This window comes from Schistocerca nitens, chromosome 10, assembly GCF_023898315.1.
Source record: "Schistocerca nitens isolate TAMUIC-IGC-003100 chromosome 10, iqSchNite1.1, whole genome shotgun sequence".
Taxonomy (NCBI): domain Eukaryota; kingdom Metazoa; phylum Arthropoda; class Insecta; order Orthoptera; family Acrididae; genus Schistocerca; species Schistocerca nitens.
Window position 1 is genome coordinate 175,533,845 of NC_064623.1, and position 17,257 is coordinate 175,551,101.

Genomic DNA, 17,257 nt, shown 5'->3' on the forward strand with positions numbered 1-17,257 from the left:
GCCAAACGACGCCTCGCTTGGTCTAACGAGCGTAAACATTGGGCGATTCAACAAAGGAAAACCGATGTGTGGAGTGACGAATAACGGTACATAATGTGGCGATCCGATGGATGGGTGTAAGTATGGCGAATGCCCGGTGAACATCATCTGCCAGCGTGTGTAGTGCCAACATTAAAATGTACAGGCGGTGGTGTTATGGTCTGGTCGTGTTTTTCATGGAGGGGGCTTGCCCCCTTTGTTGTTTTGCGTGGCACTATCACAGCACCAAGCCTGAATCGATGTTTTAAGCACCTTCTTGCTTCCCACTGTTGAAGAACAATTCGGAAATGGCGTCTGCATCTTTCTACACGATCGACCACCTACTCATAATGCACGGTTTGTGGCGGGGTGGTTATACGACAATAACATCCCTGTAATGGACTGTTTTGCACAGAATCCTGACCTGGATCCTATAGAACACCTTTGGGATGTTTTGGAGGGCCAGCTTCGTGCCAGGCCTCACCGACCGACATCGATACCTCTCCTCAGTGCAGCACTACTTGAAGAATTGGCGCCCATTCCCCAAGAAACCTTCCAGCACCTGATTGAACGTATGCCTTCGAGAGAAGAAGCAGTCATCAAGGCTAAGGGTGGGGCAACACCATATTGAATTCCAGAATTACCGATGGAGGGCGCCACGAACTTGTACGTCACTTTTGATCACATAGTGTAGATGCTCCAGCTGTAGTTCCTAATGTCCTAAACTGTGCAAACCATGTAGTACCAGCTAGCTTGTGCGCACTGCTGCTAACAGCTATTGTATGCTTCGTGTTGATGCAATGTATTCTGTGGTTGCACAGTGCTCTAACGGTATTCCATCACATGCTACTTGTGTCTTTGCAATCTGTTTATTCCTCAGGAGAATTTTTTTTTTTTTGTGTGGGTTACGTTTGACTCTGTTCTCTTTGTAGAAGACAGCCAAGTGTTAAAAGGCTTTCTGATAGTTTCTTTTCAATGGTCGCAGAGCTACTCGCGTTGCAATGGCACTGTTATCTACGTGTATAAATTTGTGACGTCCTTCTGGGACTGACTAGTCATTAGTATAGCTTCTGAAAAGCAATGGAACCAGGTCGCATCGGTGCGGTAAACCAGTTGATACATGAATGAAATTGCAAATGACACTATCCAGCTATGTGATTCAATCCAACAGTCGATGGCAGGCATTGCGCCTACTGCTCGCAACAGTAGAGAGCAAAGATTCCGCATTTCAGTTGTACATCTTATGAGCGCAATACTGTCTCCCATTTCCTATATAAGAGTCATCAGCGTACTATTAGGCAGCTGAAGTTTCGCGCCAACTCCTGGAGTCGAACACACAACGGACTTTCACGAGATTTTGCTATCATGGCGATTCTCCGAGCGATTGCGCAGATAACAAAAAGGAATTCTTTCCTACAGGAATTCAGTCTCTTTATCAAGCGCTGTAAATTCCTTGGCTAGAAGGTCAACAAATTCATTAAATCTCACTGCTGATTTCACCGACGAAAAGATAAGATTTTTCTTCCGATCGTATCGGTACGAGCATCTCGGTGAAGTTAAAGTTTCCAGAGTTGTTTGATTAGTTAGCTAAACGCTGTGTATCGCGAATGAAGATGTGGAAATGTCGCTCTTCTGGTATGATCGTTTGCTGACCCTCTGTGTTTACAAGTAGCGTGACCGGAGTGCTGCTGTAACGACTGCATCTGTGCAGGGGAAAGTGCAATGTGTTGTGTGACTTCATGTGAAGTGCATCAGAGGACGGTGTGAAAAGTTTGCAGAGACTCGCAGTGTTGCTAACAAGGCAACAAGCTGTAGACGTGCTGTAATGACATCATTCAACGTTTCTGCGTGTATCGACGCGTCCTGTTTCCCGAGAAACTGGCATCCCTCGGAGCACTGCGGTGAACATTTTACACAAACGGCTGCCTTTTCACGCATACTGAGTGCAACTCCTACAAGATTCACAGCTAGATCATAGGTTCAGACGTGCTGAGTTTACATTTCCAATGAAGCAACTTTTCACATCTCCAGGAAAGTAAATTGGCATAATGTCAGGATCATGGAGTCGAATGTCTCAGTTATCGTTGTACAGCGATAATAGAGAGCTCGAAACTGAATTTAGGATGTGACTTAAAGTGCAAAAAACTTAATGGACCATTCTTTTTCAGTGAGCCTACCATTACGACAGCAGTTTGCCTACGCATGCTGTAACTTTACATTACACGTCACTTCTAAAAATTTCAATCATAAGCAGTGTTGCACCAACATGACGCCACACTGTGGATTATTTGTTCGCCAATTATAGGATGAAATCTTTCGGGCCTGAAGGATCGGTAGAAAAGGTTCAACATTCCACCACGTTCACCGGGCATAATACCTCCTAACCTCTTTTGTGAGGTTATGTGGGAATGGGAGCCATATGACTGAATAAAAAAAGTGATCCTTAAGGTACATTGAAGAGCCGGAGAAACTGCTACACCTGCTTAATATCATGCAGGGCTCGCGCGAGCACGCAGAAGTGCCGCAACGTGCCGTGGCATGGATACGTCTGAAGTTTGAAACAGTGCTGGAGGGAACTGACACCACGAATCCTACAGGGCTGTCCATAAATCCGTAAGAGTACGAGGGGGAGGAGATCTCTTCTGAACATGACGTTGCAACGCTTCCGAGATATGCTCAGTAATGTTCATGTCTGGGGAGTTTGGTGATCAGCGGAAGTGTTTAAACTCAGAAAAGTGTTCCTGTAGCAATTCTGGATGTGTGGGGGTGTCGCATTGTCCTGCTGGAATTGCCCAAGTTCGTCGGAATTCACAATGGACATGAATGGGTGCAGGTGATCAAACAGAATGTTTACGTACCTGTCACCTGTCAGAGTCGTATCTAGACGTATCAGGTGTCCCATATCACTCCAACTGCACACGCCCCTCACCATTACAGAGCCTACACCAACTTGGACAGTCCCCCGCTCGCATGCAAGGACCATGGATTTATGAGGTTGTCTCCATATCCGTACATGCCCACCCATTCGATACAATTTGAAACGAGAGTCGTCCGACCAGGCAACATGTTTGCAGTCATCAACATTCCAATGTCGGTGTTGACGAGGCCAGGCGTAGCGTAAAGGTTTGGATCGTGCAGTCATCAAGGATAGACGAGCGGGCCTTCGGCTCCGAAAGCCCATGTCGATGACAACTGTTGATGGCCCAGCATTGAAATCCAGCAATTTTCGGAAGTGTTGCACTTCTGTCACGCTGAACGATTCGCTTCAATCGTCGTTTTCCCGTTCTTGCAGGATCTTTTTCCGGGCGCTCGTGACGTCGGAGAATGTTATGTTTAACCGGATTCCTGACATTCACGGTACACTCGTGAAACGGTCGTACGGGAAAATCCCCACTTCATCGCCTACTTCGGAGGTGCTGCGTCCTGTCGTCCGTGCGCCGGGTGTAACACCACGTTCAAATTCTTCTAAATTTTGATAACCTGCCATTGTACGAGTACGAGCAGCAGTCGATCTAACAACTGCTCCAGGCACTTGTTGTCTTCTATAGGCGGTGCCGACCGCAGCACCGTATTATGCCAGTTTACATATCTCTGTATTCGAATGCGCATGCCTACACCACTTTCTGTGGTGCTTCAGTACAAATTCAATGTGGTGTACAGTTTCAGTTCGTTTCCACCTCGCCTCCTGCGTGCTGTACTATCTTTCTGAGGCCGTGTATTTAGCACCAAACGAAGACTAGACAAAATAATACACACTCTCCTCTTTATGGTACAAATGGACTATGGGACTTAACATCTTAGGTCATCAGTCCCCTAGAACTTAAAACTACTTAAACCTAACTAACCTAAGGACATCACACACATCCACGCCCGAGGCAGGATTCGAACCTGCGACCGTAGCAGTCGCACGGATCCGGACTGCGCGCCTAGAACCGCGAGACCACCGCGGCCGGCAGTCGACATTGTCAAAAGCTTCCTTTAAGTCTACAAATGCTACAAACGTAAGTTTGCTTTACGTTAATCTCTCTTCTAAGATAAGTCGTAGTGTCTGTCGGTATTGCCTCGCGTGTTCCAACATTTCTACGGAATCCAAACTGATTTTCGCCGAGGTCGCCTTCTACTAACTTTTCCACTGCTGTGTAAGAATTCCTTTTTAGTATTTTGCAACCGTGACTTATTAAACTGATAGTTCGGTAAGTATAATACACAAATAAATAATAAATGTGTCACAATTATTGTGAAACTCGGTTGTAATTTTACAAATAATATAACGGCACTGTAGCTAGATAAGAATCATTCTTGTAATAACCTTCTACGAACATGGGTAGATAAATGAAGAAAATAAAAACAATAATCGGGTTTCCAACATGGGACGCAAAAGTGAGAGGCTGGGCTGAGATTACCGGGCGCTGAAAGGCGTCTAAAGCACTTCGCACTGAGGGCCGTGTTCTCGGAAACGATCGATTATCTACGTGCAAGCCGAGACGCGTGTTCGCTTATTTTGGCTCCTCTTCCACTGAGCGAAGGTTTCTGCGAAACTGGGTTACGGCACTTGCAGTGTTCTCATCGTTAGAGTTGCACGGCGCGGAGAAGGAATCAACAGGTCCAGGGATGAGTCTAGCTGCTGTTTGTGCCCGTGAGATGGAGGACAACGTCTGCGACGAGGACCCGCTGGACGCTCACAGGATCACCGGTTCTCGAGACCCGTATCTTTCCAGTGCCTGTAATCGCAGTGTGGGGTGGTATTGAATATGGCAACAGCACTGATTTTGAGAGAGTTGAGGGGTTGCTGAATTCTCGCCAGTATGTGGCAGTGGTGTGCCCTGTTGTCATACCCAGCAGGCTATTGCAAGAGCCACACTGGAGTTCACAGCGCAACGTCTGGTTCCTTGAGTGTCCTGTCTGCTACACATTCAACCTGTCTGGGACTTTCAGACCAGCCTTCGACCAGCAATCTTCGTGAACCGACACGCCATGTGTTTCAAGCATGACGGTGTAATGGAACTTGAATTACGTAACCATTACGGCAGCTCAACTCAACCTCTCGATACCAGCAATATTCTACTGTGTTTCTGTAAAGTAGTTGACATATTTCTGAGACAACATTCAGATTTCATTTCATTAATGTAGAGGTACTGTATTACATCGATATGTTTATATTGCAATGATTTATTCTTATGTGTATTCTTTCTTTTGTCACTATGATCTATGATGTACTTGTAACTCTGATTTCTGGGCGCGTAAGCGGTTATTAGAGAGTAAAGCTTTGGTCGTCATGTTAAAAAAAACGCAAATTGTAGTCAGTTTATGAAATGTGAACTTTAACAGTGAGGAAGATCTTTTCAAGTATGTTTTGTATTCTGAAGTGGTGTTTTGTGTGTTACGTGATACTACAACAAAAGTAATAAAAAAGAAATGTAACTTAAATTCGGAATGCTGATTACTTTTTTACATCACCGTTGTCCTAACTTGCAAAAGTTTAATCTTCAAGAATGGTTTATGAAACACATCTATAAAACTTTTGAATATCGCAGAATAACACCTAGGCCTCTTTGCATCCGAGCTTGGAATCATCACCACCTAGATTTTCGACGATTGAGCCATGATTTTACAACGAGACCAGCGTGGGAAACACGAAAAGATGAGTGCCTAGTTTATTCATTATTACATGAAATGACTTTATTAACTGTGCTCTAATGACACCTGCCACATAATAACTTTGTTGTTGCCCGAAAATGCAGTATTTAGCAGTGTGAGCAACACCACAATCATTATTAAATTTTGACCGTTGTTGTGGTAGGGTTGTTAGAACGAGAAATTCCTCCTGAGCCGTGTGTGGGTCGTGTTCCCGCCATCATGTATTTTACATCCTGTTTTTAACGTACTTCCCCCTCACTACGTTAAATTACTACTGTCAATTGCTAGTTTACCTGATCGTGACCGGCGCTAGTAGCGCGTATCGATATATTCCCTCTCGTAGTATCTTTGCTCGACTGCTATTACTTCCCGGTTGTTGTCTCTCGTAGGCAGTTCGGGTCGCGACTTCGGGCTGCCAGTCAGTTGGAAAGCGTCTGGAGTGCAGTCCGGACCTGCCAGTCGGGGAGTTGCAATGCGGCACTAGGGCAGTCGGGTTGGAGCAGCTTTGAGGTCTGCGTCGACATGGCTCGACCGACCATTGCCGCCACGCATCACTTGAGCCGGGCCACGGTCTTGGTGGATCGTCGGTCGGTCGTGGACGACGCGTTTTGGCTCGCTGATCGTTCATGAGTCGGCTGTGTGTGTGTGTGTGTGTGTGTGTGTGTGTGTGTGTGTGTGTGTGTGTGTGTGTGTGTGTGCGCGCGCGCGCATCGACTCCCGATTTGTCTTCGTGCGTGTCTAGTTACTGTTTGGTATCGTTCAGGTCTTCGTGCAAGTGTTTGTCAGGCTGTGTGTGTGTAGCTGGCGTGATTTCCACTGACGACTATTTTAGATGATGTCTGCATTCTGAGGGCAGTCCGTCGGTTACTGCGGACCAGGGAAGTTATCTCCGTGCGATGCAGTCAGCTGGGTCCGCTGGCGGTCCCTGCGCAGTGTCGGAGCGTGTGTGGAGCTGTCCGGTCGCTACGAGCTTCGTGGCTCACCGACCCAGGACGTCAAAGTGGAGTAGTGGTTTCAACTACCCAAGCCACGTGCGTTCGTGATATGTGGTTCCTTTCGAGGGTTCGCTGTTTGGGAGGTTTTCCAGGGAGCAACACCGACTGTTTCTGTTGCTGAAATTTAGCCGCCATGCGATGCAATTAACTATATTGGTTGACTACAATTCGAGTGCACCAGCGGAATTTTCTGCCTTGTGGCCGTTAGTGTTCCGGTTACCTGCCCTGGCCACTGACGCAATTTCAGGCAGCGTCCTTTACTCAGCTGTTGTCGCTGTCCAACATGGTGTGTAATTGTGGATAATCACGTTGGTAGCTTTTCGTGTTTGAGTTCTCATGTACTGATTGGCAGCAAGCAAGTCGTTGTGCCGGTCGGTCCGTGGCTGCCCCCTGGTTGGGTTCCGACGGATCAAGTGTAGTTGGGCTCACCACCCGTCTCACCTAGGTGAACGAGGGCAGACCGACATCCCTGGAGGCTTCTGAGTGCCGTTTACTTTATTGTTCTTCTCACCGGTGTTTAATGACTTTTCTGGAGACTAGAAATCTACTCTGTAAGCATGGGTTTCGAAAAAGACAGTCGTGTGAAACCCAGCTCGCGCTATTCGTCCACGAGACTCAGAGAGCCATAGACACGGGTTCACAGGTAGATGCCGTGTTTCTTGACTTCCGCAAGGCGTTCGATACAGTTCCCCACAGTCGTTTAATGAACAAAGTAAGAGCATATGGACTATCAAACCAATTGTGTGATTGGATTGAAGAGTTCCTAGATAACAGAACGCAGCATGTCATTCTCAATGGAGAGAAGTCTTCCGAAGTAAGAGTGATTTCAGGTGTGTCGCAGGGGAGTGTCATAGGACCGTTGCTATTCACAGTATACATAAATGACCTTGTGGATGACATCCGAAGTTCACTGAGGCTTTTTTCAGATGATGCTGTGGTGTATCGAGAGGTTGTAACAATGGAAAATTGTACTGAAATGCAGGAGGATCTGCAGAGAATTGACGCATGGTGCAGGGAATGGCAATTGAATCTCAGTGTAGACAAGTGTAATGTGCTACGAAATACATAGAAAGATAGATCCTTTATCATTTAGCTACAAAATAGCAGGTCAGCAACTGGAAGCAGTTAATTCCATAAATTATCTGGCAGTATGCATTAGGAGTGATTTAAAATGAAATGATCATATAAAGTTGATCGTCGGTAAAGCAGATGCCAGACTGAGGTTCATTGGAAGAATCCTAAGGAAATGCAATCCGAAAACAAAGGAAGTAGGTTACAGTACGCTTGTTCGCCCACTGCTCGAATACTGCTCAGCAGTGTGGGATGCGTACCGGATAGGGTTGATAGAAGAGATAGAGAAGATCCAACGGAGAGCAGCGCGCTTCGTTACAGGATCATTTAGTAATCGCGAAAGCGTTACGGAGATGATAGATAAACTCCAGTGGAAGACTCTGCGGGAGAGACGCTCAGTAGCTCGGTACGGGCTTTTGTTAAAGTTTCGAGAACATACGTTCACCGAAGAGTCAAGCAGTATATTGCTCCCTCCTATGTACATCTCGCGAAGAGACCATGAGGATAAAATCAGAGAGATTAGAGCCCACACAGAGGCGTACCGACAATCCTTCTTTCCACGAACAATACGAGACTGGAATAGAAGGGAGAACCGATAGAGGTACTCAGGGTACCCTCCGCCACACACCGTCAGGTAGCTTGCGGAGTATGGATGTAGATGTAGATGAAATGTCTGTTTATATTGTAACATAGCCAATGACTTAAAGATTCTTGTTTTTACTGGACTTTATTTATCTTGAATTTTGCAAAATCAATTGTGGTCCTTAAGCCGCTTAAAACCTTGTTCTTGAAATTATCCTCTAAGTTAAAACATTGCGGCCTTCTGCCTTAAAAGATTAAGGTAATTTATTTTAAAATTTTCAAATTTAATTGTGGCCCTCAGCCGATTGTATTTCACATTGCATGTGCTTGTTCTATCTACTTTTGCCTTGAGGCTTTCCAGCCTAAGTGTGATACCATATATATTTTAATTATTTTATTTGCTATTTTGACTGCATTTTTATTTTGTTGACTTTTAAGATTTCTTGTTTCGAGGCCCTCAGCCGTGAAATAATTGACTTTTGAAGCAAGCAGTTCTAAAGGTTCGGCCATGTGCCGTTTTGGTTTAAAGCTGTTATTTAATTATAATAAATTACAATTTTGAGTGAACCTGACCGACACCTTGTTTGGCCCTTCCCACAATCCTAATCATCTGTTTTGCCCTGCGGCTTTAGCGGCCGTCTCAACTCTATTCCACAAGTGTACTCGTGTCCGTGGGGTCACATCTCATACGGATGATTACGGACACTGGCTTGTCGCGTTAGTTATTAGGCGCTGACCTCGCTCTGCAACACAGCCCTGCGAGGCGGGCTGCAGCAAGCGCAGCCCCTGCCACTCGACGATTGCACGCGGCCCCCCCGGCCAAGGAATCTCCAGAGGGCCTTCGCGAAGCGCAGATGGCACCGCAATACGGCGACAGGCGTCGCTCCTGCTGCACTCCCTTTGCTGCATCCGCCGCGTCAGCGTGAGGCCAGTCTAGGCAAATCTGCATCTACATCTACATTTATACACCGCAAGCCACCCAACAGTGTGTGGCGGAGGGCACTTTACGTGCCACTGTCATTACCTCCCTTTCCTGTTCCAGTCGCGTATGGTTCGCGGGAAGAACGACTGCCGGAAAGCCTCCGTGCGCGCTCGAATCTCTCTAATTTTACATTCGTGATCTCCTCGGGAGGTATAAGTAGGGAGAAGCAATATATTCGATACCTCATCCAGAAACGCACCCTCTCGAAACATGAACAGCAAGCTACACCGCGATGCAGAGCGCCTCTCTTGCAGAGTCTGCCACTTGCGTTTGCTAAATATCTCCGTAACGCTATCACGCTTACCAAATAACCCTGTGACGGAACGCGCCGCTCTCCTTTGGATCTTCTCTGTCTCCTCTGTCAACCCGACCTGGTACGGATCCCACACTGATGAGCAATACTCAAGTATAGGTAGAACGAGTGTTTTGTAAGCCACCTCCTTTGTTGATGGACTACATTTTCTAAGGACTCTCCCAATGAATCTCAACCTGGTACCAACCTTACCAACAATTAATTTTATATGAACATTCCACTTGAAATCGTACCGTACGCATACTCCGAGATATTTTACAGAAGTAACTGCTACCAGTGTTTGTTCCGCTATCATATAATCATACAATACAGGATCCTTCTGTCTATGTATTGGCAATACATTACCTTTGTCTATGTTAAGGGTCAGCTGCCACTCCCTGCACCAAGAGCCTATCCGCTGCAGATCTTCCTGCATTTCGCTGCAATTTTCTAATGCTGCAACTTCTCTGTATACTACGGAATCAACTGCGAAAAGCCGCATGGATTGGTTCAAATGGCTCTGAGCACTATGGGACTTAACTTCTGAGGTCATCAGTCCCCTAGCACTTAGAACTACTTAAACCTAACTAACCTAAGGACATCACACACATCCATGCCCCAGGCAGGATTCGAACCTGTGACCGTAGCGGTCGCGCGGTTCCAGACTGTAGTGCCTGGAACCGCTCGGCCACCGCCGCCGGCAGCCGCATGGAACTTCCGACACTATCTACTAGGTCATTTATATATACTGTGAAAAGCAATGGTCCCATAACACTCCCCGGTGGTACGCCAGAGGTTACTTTAACGTCTGTAGACGTCTCTCCATTGATAACAACATGCTGTGTTCTGTTTGCTAAAACCTCTTCAATCCAGCCACACAGCTGGTCTGATATTCCGTAGGCTCTTACTTTGTTTATCAGGCGAAAGTGAAGAACTGTATCGTACGCCTTCCGGAAGTCAAGGAAAATGGCATCTACCTGGGAGCATGTATCTAATATTTTCTGGGTCTCATGAACAAATAAAGCGAGTTGGGTCTCACACAATCGCTGTTTCCGGAATCCATGTTGATTCCTACAGAGTAGATTCTGGGTTTGCAGAAAAGACATGATACGCGAGCAAAAAGCATGTTCTAAAATTCTACAACAGATCGATGTCAGAGATATAGGTCTATAGTTTTGCGCATCTGCTCGACGACCCTTCTTGAAGACTGGGACTACCTGTGCTCTTTTCCAATTATTTGGAACCTTCCGTTCCTCTAGAGACTTGTGGTACACGGCTGTTAGAAGGGGGGCGGGGGCAAGTTCTTTCGAAAGTCTAGGGCTAGTAAAGAAGAAAGACCAGATTTCAAACATTTATTGATTCAAAACTACAAAAGATAGAAACACAATTCCTACTTTCAAATTTTTATTCATTCAATGTGAGCACCATGTGTTACACGACAAATATGAAAACGGTGTCTCATTTTCTGCCACACACAAAGCAGCTGGTCTCTCGTTACCGAATACACAGCTTCAACAATGCCATGTCGCAGTCTTTCATCAAGAGTGTCAGGCATAGGGGGGATTAAAACGCGGTATTTTATGTAACCTCAGAGATAAAAAAGTCACAAGGTGTGAGGTCTGGAAAGCTGGGACGCCACCGGCGATGAAGTTTACCTTCTGCTGCTCCTTTTCCAATCCAGATCTCACACCCTGCGACGTTCGTCTCTGAGGTTATCTAGAAATGCGCGTTTTTATGTTCGCTATGCCTGACACTCTTGAAAGTCTACGACATCGCATTGTTAAAGCTGTGAATTCGATAACGACAAACCAGCTGCTTCGTGTGTGGCAGGAAATGACCATAGGACGGAAAAAGGATGAGTGTTCAACTATGGCAAGAGAATTTTGGGGTTACCGTAAAATGTCTGGTCGTACTAGTCAAGAAGTCTGCTTGAAAATACTGTCGCCTCTCTGCAGCGAACACTGGGCCTACGAGACTTCGATCGAAGAAATCTACATCTAGCGTCACAACTTCACCCGACAGCAGAAAGCGAGACTTCAACCAACCAACCTACCACCAGACATAAATATACCCATTACACTAGAACGCAACGAGGAACTGACAACTGAGTACATCCTTCGACGAAACATAAAACGCAAATAACAACACAAATTACTAAATGTGAACTCTTGCCCAATATATACGCTTCTTCATCATTACGAAACGGCAAAGGCGGTCGAGAAATCATGACCTAGGATACTAGTGTGTCGGGCGTTTTTAGTCTTAAATTACTACTCATCTGATTCTGAGGTGGCTATTACTATGTTTACATGGGACTCTCAAGTCCGTTTTTCGTAAACCAGTTTCCCAGTGTCGCTTGTGGGTGGTCATGTAATCCCTCCGTTTCACTAGGCAGCGGAGTGTGCGCTGATATGAAATCTTCTGGTAAATTAAAACTGTGTGTTGGACAGAGACTCGAACTCGGGACCTTTGCCTTTTGCGGGAGAAGTTGTATAGGTTCGGAAGGTAGGAGACGAGGCACTGGCGGAAGTAAAGTTGTGATGACGGGTCGCGACTAGTGCTTCCGTGGCTCAGTTGATACAGCACTTGCCCGAGAAACGCAAAAGCTCCCCAGTTCGAGTTAGAGTCTCGGTCGGGCACACAGTGTTAATCTGCCACGGAGTTTCACTGCACGTTTCGTTACTAGCACGTCATACGCGCCGCACGTAATTTGCGCAAACTGGATTAGTTTTTCGATTCCTCCAGTTCCTTATTCTCAGCGGCCCGCATCGGTAGTGACACAGAAGACATTTTATCACGCTGCGCGGGATTGGCCGAGCGGTCTGGGGCGCTGCACTCATGGACTGTGCGGCTGGTCCCGGCGGAGGTTCGAGTCCTCCCTCGGGCGTGGGTGTGTGTGTTTGTCCTTAGGATAATTTAGGTTAAGTAGTGTGTCTTCCCCCATGAACCATAGACCTTGCCGTTGGTGGGGAGGCTTGCGTGCCTCAGCGATACAGATGGCCGTACCGTAGGTGCAACCACAACGGAGGGGTATCTGTTGAGAGGCCAGACAAACGTGTGGTTCCTGAAGAGGGGCAGCAGTCTTTTCAGTAGTTGCGGGGGCAACAGTCTGGGTGATTCACTGATCTGGCCTTTTAACACTAACCAAAACGGCCTTGCTGTGCTGGTACTGCGAACGGCTGAAAGCAAGGGGAAACTACAGCCGTAATTTTTCCCGAGGACATGCAGCTTTACTGTATGATTAAATGATGATGGTGTCCTCTTGGGTAAAATATTCCGGAAGTAAAATAGTCCCCCATTCGGATCTCCGGGCGGGGACTACTCAAGATGACGTCGTTATCAGGAGAAAGAAAACTGGCATTCTACGGATCGGAGCGTGGAATGTCAGATCCCTTAATCGGGCAGGTAGGTTAGAAAATTTAAAAAGGGAAATGGATAGGTTAAAGTTAGATATAGTGGGAATTAGGGAAGTTCGGTGGCAGGAGGAACAAGACTTTTGGTCAGGTGATTACAGGGTTATAAATACAAAATCAAATAGAGGTAATGCAGGAGTAGGTTTAATAATGAATAAAAAAATAGGAGTGCGGGTTAGCTACTACAAACAGCATAGTGAACGCATTATTGTGGCCGAGATAGACACAAAGCCCATGCCTACTACAGTAGTACAAGTTTATATGCCAACTAGCTCTGCAGATGAAATTGATGAAATGTATGACGAGATAAAAGAAACTATTCAGGTAGTGAAGGGAGACGAAAATTTAATAGTCATGGGAGACTGGAATTCGTCAGTAAAAAAGGGAGAGAAGGAAACATAGTAGGTGTATATGGATTGGGGGGAAGAAATGAAAGAGGAAGCCGCCTTGTAGAATTTTGCACAGAGCATAACTTAATCATAGCTAACACTTGGTTCAAGAATCATAAAAGAAGGTTGTATACCTGGAAGAATCCTGGAGATACTAAAAGGTATCAGATAGATTATATAATGGTAAGACAGAGATTTAGGAACCAGGTTTTAAATTGTAAGACATTTCCAGGGGCAGATGTGGACACTGACCACAATCTATTGGTTATGAACTGCAGATTGAAACTGAAGAAATTGCAAAAAGGTGGGAATTTAAGGAGATGGGACCTCGATAAACTGAAAGAACCAGAGGTTGTAGAGAGTTTCAGGGAGAGCATAAGAGAACAATTGACAGGAATGGGGGAAAGAAATACAGTAGAAGAAGAGTGGGTAGCTCTGAGGGACGAAGTAGTGAAGGCAGCAGAGGATCAAGTAGGTAAAAAGACGAGGGCTAATAGAAATCCTTGGGTAACAAAAGAAATATTGAATTTAATTGATGAAAGGAGAAAATATAAAAATGCAGTAAATGAAGCAGGCAAAAGGGAATACAAACGTCTCAAAAATGAGATCGACAGAAAGTGCAAAATGGCTAAGCAGGGATGGCTAGAGGACAAATGTAAGGATGTAGAGGCTTGTCTCATGAGGGGTAAGATAGATACTGCCTACAGGAAAATTAAAGAGACCTTTGGAGAGAAGAGAACCACTTGTATGAATATCAAGAGCTCAGATGGCAACCCAGTTCTAAGCAAAGAAGGGAAGGCAGAAAGGTGGAAGGAGTATATAGAGGGTTTATACAAGGGCGATATACTTGAGGACAATATTATGGAAAAGGAAGAGGATGTAGATGAAGATGAAATGGGAGATAAGATACTGCGTGAAGAGTTTCACAGAGCACTGAAAGATCTGAGTCGAAAAAAAGGCCCCGGGAGTAGACAACATTCCATTAGAACTACTGATGGCCTTGGGAGAGCCAGTCATGACAAAACTCTACCATCTGGTGAGCAAGATGTATGAGACAGGCGAAATACCGACAGACTTCAAGAAGAATATAATAATTCCAATCCCAAAGAAAGCAGGTGTTGACAGATGTGAAAATTACCGAACTATCAGTTTAATAAGTCACAGCTGCAAAATACTAACGCGAATTATTTACAGACGAATCGAAAAACTGGTAGAAGCGGACCTCGGGGAAGATCAGTTTGGATTCCGTAGAAATGTTGGAACACGTGAGGCAATACTAACCTTACGACTTATCTTAGAAGAAAGATTAAGAAAAGGCAAACCTACGTTTCTAGCATTTGTAGACTTAGAGAAAGCTTTTGACAACGTTAACTGGAATACTCTCTTTCAAATTCTGAAGGTGGCAGGGGTAAAATACAGGGAGCGAAAGGCTATTTACAATTTGTACAGAAACCAGATGGCAGTTATAAGAGTCGAGGGGCATGAAAGGGAAGCAGTGGTTGGGAAAGGAGACAGGGTTGTAGCCTCTCCCCGATGTTATTCAATCTGTATATTGAGCAAGCAGTAAAGGAAACAAAAGAAAAATTCGGAGTAGGTATTAAAATTCATGGAGAAGAAGTAAAAACTTTGAGGTTCGCCGATGACATTGTAATTCTGTCAGCGACAGCAAAGGACTTGGAAGAGTAGTTGAACGGAATGGACAGTGTCTTGAAAGGAGGATATAAGATGAACATCAACAAATGCAAAACGAGGATAATGGAATGTAGTCAAATTAAATCGGGTGATGCTGAGGGGATTAGATTAGGAAAGGAGACACTTAAAGTAGTAAAGGAGTTTTGCTATTTAGGGAGTAAAATAACTGATGATGGTCGAAGTAGAGAGGATATTTGTTAACATCGAGTATGGATTTAAGTGTCAGGAAGTCGTTTCTGAAAGTATTTGTATGGAGTGTGGCCATGTATGGAAGTGAAACATGGACGATAACCAGTTTGGACACGAAGAGAATAGAAGCTTTCGAAATGTGGTGCTACAGAAGAATGCTGAAGATAAGGTGGGTAGATCACGTAACTAATGAGGAGGTATTGAATAGGATTGGGGAGAAGAGAAGTTTGTGGCACAACTTGACTAGAAGAAGGGATCGGTTGGTAGGACATGTTTTGAGGCATCAAGGGATCACAAATTTAGCATTGGAGGGCAGCGTGGAGGGTAAAAATCGTAGAGGGAGACCAAGAGATCAATACACTAAGCAGATTCAGAAGGATGTAGGTTGCAGTAGGTACTGGGAGATGAAGAAGCTTGCACAGGATAGAGTAGCATGGAGAGCTGCATCAAACCAGTCTCAGGACTGAAGACCACAACAACAACAACAACAAGTAGTGTGTAAGCTTAGGGACTGATGACCTTAGCAGTTAAGTCCCATAAGATTTCACACACATTTGAACATTTTATCACTTTCCGTATTTTCTTTTCCGCATGTAGTTCGTATCTGTCTCGCGCCGAGTCTACAGTATTCTTACGCCTCCTGTTACACACTCTCGGACGCGTTTCACAATCTAGATTCTGTGTGAATTCAGACGCGTTGTGCCAACTATGTATGGCGTATGTGCCTCGCAAAAAAAGTTTTTTTTTTTTTTTTTTTTGAAAGAGGCGGGGGAATGCAGCGAAGTGTGAATGGTGCTGACAGTCGTCACTCGGAGGAGATTTCCCTCCTCCCAAAAAAAAGCATTTATACGTAATAACAACCAAAACACAACTATCGATAAAAGTGCACTTGCGGTGCAGCACGGCGAATTATTAGTGTAATGTGGGAAGACAACCACATTGCTCTTTCGTAATTTTTAATGTTTCGTAAATGAAGTTACAGGTGTTTCGTTGCACTCGAAGCAATTTAAGTGGAGCTCTAGTCGATTCTCCCCTTTCCTAACCGACACGTCGGGAAACTACAACGAAAAAATTAAAAATAAATAAAATAAATTTGCAGATCCTTGACGCTGTCCACCATGCTGAATTCGACTGGCCACGGGTGCTTATCGGACCAGTCCCATACCCAGCCTCTGTGCTGAGGCTGGAGAACCGCCACTTACAATCCGGCGGCAGCTCCTGCTGGTGCTCCAGGCTTGTAAGTTTCTTGCGGCTCCCACCTAGCCTGCTCACCATCTTGTTGCTCATCCACCTCTGGACCGCCTTTTTTTCCCACCGTCCCCGGGCTACGTTGCCGTTTGGGATCCGTGTGCAACGTGTGCTAGAGTCCCTCAGTGTGGAGTCTGTACAACCCCAAATCCTGGGTTTTAACCGCCTGCCACCCTGGTTACTGAAGAGGCCCGGAGTGGTTTTAGATTTATTGCAGAGAGAGATTGCACTCCTGCCACAGTTTTTATTGCAACATTTTCTGCCATTTTATCTGAGCACCACTACTATGTAGCTGTTTTTACGGACGAGTCGAAACAAGGGCATTCCGTTGATTGCTCTGTTGTTTTTCCGGGTCGTGTCCTCAAGGTGCGACTGCCTCAGACTTTTACCGTCTTTGATGCAGAATTGTCTGCGATCTTGCGGGCACTGAAGCAGATGAGACATTATTCCTGTCCTAAATTTCTTGTCTGTTCCGTTTCACTAAGTGGCCTTCACTCTTTGCAACGTTTGTATCCAGCAGATAAAATAGTCCAGACCATCCAGGATGCCCTCCTCCATCTACAGCGATTGGGGAAGGTGGTGGCTTTCTGCTGGGTTCCGGGGCATGTCGGCATTGCTGGGAATGAAAGGGCAGATCTCGCAGCCAAGGAGGCGTGTCTCGCCCCACAAGTATCTCAGTGTGCTATACCCCTGCACGCACTCACCTCGCTGTTGAGCTCACGAGTCATGCGTCGGTGGGAGGATGAGTG

The 17,257-nt window shown here is 45.6% G+C and overlaps 1 protein-coding gene across 1 annotated transcript in view; it reads right to left on the reverse strand.

The window, feature by feature from the left end:
- The window catches only part of LOC126210657 (mitogen-activated protein kinase kinase kinase 10-like), a 696,141-nt gene that overhangs the window by 284,047 nt on the left and 394,837 nt on the right, over positions 1–17,257 (reverse strand). The gene's annotated exons all lie outside the window — the stretch shown is intronic.